Below are 4,213 nucleotides of genomic sequence, written 5' to 3'. Positions count from 1 at the left end.
CCAGGTGGAGCCATACAGATTAATTCCCATGTCCATCAACTCTGAAGAGAACAATATGTGGTCAGGAGTAATGTGCTCCACAGAGGGTCAGAAAAGAATAATACTGGCACCTTATGTAAGTTAAAATACTGTATATTATGGACAGCATATAAACTGCATTAATTAGAAAATTAATGCAGTTTATATGCAAAATATGCATAGAGCATCAACTTCTCAAGCTCTATAATGATATATAGTATAGTATAGTATATGTCTATTTTGATACACTACATAATAATAACTAAGTAAGTTTTAAAGGTAATTGTGGTAGGCCAATATGTGTTGACTAAACAAGATATATTTGTGCTATTGCTGCAGTAAGGATTCAGTCTTGAGATTTTCATGTTGCTGTTATGTTGCCTTGAGGTTGAGATGCCATACAGACCTGACCACTTATGTGTAGTCTCACATCAAATAGAAATGGGGCTAAGATAAGCAGGAGCCACAAGGTGGTTAAATAAACTGAATGCAAGCTCAAGATGAGCTTACAGTCAGCTGTATAAGGAATATTTAAGCTATTATAGGTCTTCTGCCTGGTGGTCTGTTGAGAGCAAAACATACATCATAACTCAATAGCCTACGCGTCACGAGCCCTCTTTTTTATTTCACGACTGCAGCATCAGCGTAGTGCTCTTAACTCATAGATTACCCTCAGCAGCGACCATGGAAAAGAAGCATCTAACAATGTGCAAACTTTGACGTAATCTTGTCCTGTACGTGGACTAATTACATGCTATGCAGCTGGAGAATCAGTAGACTGTTTGGGGGAGAGAGAAGCTAAGCGGCATCTCTTGGAAATTGAGAGGGAAAATGTACGGTGCTGGAATCCACGTGTTCGCACGCACGCACAAAGGCAAGACAAACCCCGGACAATGCCTTTTGGTGACGATCACTCAGCTGACACAGCAATCTGGAAAGTCTTTTGGACGATGGCTGAAATTAAAGGTGTTTCACGACTTATCGTGTGATTTCTTCCCTGCTACCTACTGCACATAAGCTATAACCTATCGAACACTTGACAGCGTCAAGGATCTAAAAGTCAAAAGTGACAGAAAAGGCTATTTTTTGTATCATGTCACAATTCATTAAAGTTTAAAAAGTATTTGGACCACAGCTTGATAGAGAGTGTGCTAACTTACGGTTTAAAGTTCTCTTAACTTTTGATTCAATCACACATAGCCTATACGTTTTCTGTAAAAAAAAAAAAAAAAAAAAAAAAAAAAGCTCCAAAAGATCTACACTGGGGCATCGCGGTGCGGTCCTCATCACCTAACTCCATTTTGCATTTTAAATGATGTAGCCTAGGTTGATTGCATCCACAATATATGCAGAGATTTTTTTTAAAGAACAGGTAAAGTAAATTAGGCTACTTGCCTTGTACAGCGAAGACGCATCTCCCAGAGTATTGTGAGTTCAAACCGTCTTTTCTAGGGAGAACGGGATCTGCATCTTTTCCGATGCAGCGCTGCCTCTACTGCAGTCCTGGAGAGACGAGAGTCTGAAGAGGGAGGTGGTGGGGATGGGAGGGAGCAGCGGGCTGTAGCTGGACTCGAGGCAGATTAAAAAGGAATCGATAGAAGCCTGCTTTCTCACCATAGTGAGCCTTCCCGCCTAGTGAACTATGCGTAGTGGCGAAAGATGCCAGGCTTAGAAGAACAACCCAGGATATTGTCGGGTATAGCCAAGAGTGCAAAATAGCTTAATTTAATTTAAAAGACTATCAGGGCTAGTTTATTCATCTACTAGTGATAACACTGATCTTCCAAATAGATTTCAATTGCAACAATTAATGATGACACATGGAGACTCTAAAACAGGGATAGGTTATATATAAAAGAAGCCTGGGGTAAATTCAATCCATAAACCATTTTAATACATGCTTCATGAGACTGCTATTAGTTTTTCCAATATGGAATCCCACTTCTTTCTGGACTGATTAACATGTGACTTAACTAAGTCAGAGTAGACTTTTAGACTGGTGACAGCTTATTTTGAAGGAGGAACAAAATACTTATGAGTGAGAAAATGATCGTACATGTACATAATAATAATAATAATATAATAAACCTGTGACTGAGCAATGGAACAATTTTTGTACAGATATCATATGCAACAAAAATAATCATTTGAAACAGTTTTTGAATGATGAATAATGCAGCTGTCACATCTGCAATGCATTGGAGGATCAAAAACACAATACACAACCCTTTACACTGCCTAAACTTTTTTTTTCTCCTTAACCTGGGGAATATTATGAAAGTAGCTTGAATTGCCTTGGCCTCTTTGATCTTTTCTGTGTCACACCTTCAAACCTCTGAGAATGCAAATAACTCAGGTATCAAACCACAAGGAAATGCCACAGTTCCATTTATTTGGTTCCACTGTGGAGTTTTCAGGTTTGTTTATTTTAGTGTTTTTTGGCAAAAAAAAAAATTATGTTTCCATAAGGAGGCTTTTAAAAATTCTAATCCTACAGTGTGATCAAAAGAAGAGAGGCCAATATGTATTTGAATTGCTTATTTTTTTATTACCTTATTTGGCAAAGGATTATGTTTTTTCCCTTATAATTGAATATACACCACATTCTGAAGTATTATTGCTTGAGTCAAAAGCAACAATGTCTTTTGCACTTAATAATTATAGTTTGGAAATGCAGCTCAAAATTTTCCCTTCCTTTTGTGTTCACACTGCGCAGGAGGTAGAGGGATGCAGTATCACACGTCACAATTTGTCAAACTGCATTAGGACACAGGTTAATGGATGAATTGTGACAGTGATATTGTTTTTATCCTGCATAAAGGGTAATGTACAGGTGAGAAGGGTATATACTTATTTACTTCTCATCTGAATCATGGTTACTTCTTATTCAGTGTGTATTGCACTGTATGCTCTATATTCAAAACTTGTAATACTCAAGTTGTAAAAGTAAAAAAGTTCATTTTTTTATCCATTATAATTTATCTTTGTTTGTAACAGAAACTTAACTATATGGAAAGTTGTTGTGAGTGAGGGTAACCAAAGCTGCTGTTCTGCTGTAATACTACTCTCAAACTGTCAATATAAATGATTAACTTTAAAATGTATTTGAACAAATTATGAAATGCAATACATTCCACACACTGAGAAAAAGAAAAATATCAGGGACCCACTTAGTTAGAAAATATGTTTGTTTTTACAATACATTTTCATATTAAACTACACCCTTGGTCAAATCATCTGCATTTTGACATTTAAAAGACAAATACAATTCTGACCTGCCTTTTTATTATTATGTTATGTTGGTGTTCAAAATGTATTCACTTAAGAGTATAACTTTATAGCTTAGCATTGATTCAAAGAGTTATGTTGTGTTTGTTATTGCACTGTATTTTATGAGAGCCCTTGTACTTGTCAGTACTTTTATGCTTTAATTCAAGGATGTCCAAACTATTCAGCCTCAGGTTCTATTCATGAACTGGTCCAGATGATCATAACTGATGCACTTACTGTATGTTTTGTAACTTTATGTGGCAGCTTAGTTAGTTTGTGGCCATACCGGCTTGTCAAAGCTTGATCCCGTCAGATCTCAGAAGCTAAGCAAGGCTGGGCCTGGTTAGTACTTGGATGGGAAACCACTGGGAAAATCAGGTGCCACAGGGGGGGCACCAGTTGCAAAAACTGTCGTTGTGTCATTAGGCAAGACACTTCACCCACATTGCCTAGTGTGAAAGTGGTGTGTGCGTGAGTGATGGTGGTGGTTGGAGGGATCAATGGCGCCGAAAAATAATAATGAAACTATAAAATGCTCTGTAAAGCGTCTTTGTGACATATGTCTGTGAAAAGCGCTATATAAATAAAGACTTACTTACTTGGTTCTCTGCTAAATGCACCCATGCAACAGACTTCTATGTCTTGTGTTTATCCAGTCCATAGGTATGATCAAGAACAAGCCTTTTGTTTGTGAGAAGACAAATAGCTTTACTTGTCCCATATGAAAATTGAGAGAGAAATTGTGTTGTTCTGCTGTCCTTGTTATCTTGGCCTACATCATCTCCGTACAACTGAAGTATGGCCAGACTGGACTGCACTACACTGGGTTATGGATAGCTATAACAGCATGTCTTGAGGATTCATGTCTCCAGGTCCTGTACTGATGGTAAATAGACTCCTCCTGCATTAGAACTCCAGCCTAATT

General features: G+C 37.6%; 1 pseudogene; it reads left to right on the top strand.

The window, feature by feature from the left end:
- Positions 1-3,560: 3,560 nt before the first annotated feature.
- LOC129409056 (5S ribosomal RNA) lies at positions 3,561-3,678 on the top strand (annotated as a pseudogene).
- Positions 3,679-4,213: the final 535 nt, after the last annotated feature.

Source organism: Boleophthalmus pectinirostris, unplaced genomic scaffold, assembly GCF_026225935.1.
Source record: "Boleophthalmus pectinirostris isolate CB_2022bp ecotype Guang Dong unplaced genomic scaffold, ASM2622593v1 HiC_scaffold_18, whole genome shotgun sequence".
NCBI classification, from domain to species: domain Eukaryota; kingdom Metazoa; phylum Chordata; class Actinopteri; order Gobiiformes; family Gobiidae; genus Boleophthalmus; species Boleophthalmus pectinirostris.
Note: the sequence above shows the minus strand (reverse complement) of the source record. Positions and strands in the feature narration are given on the sequence as shown.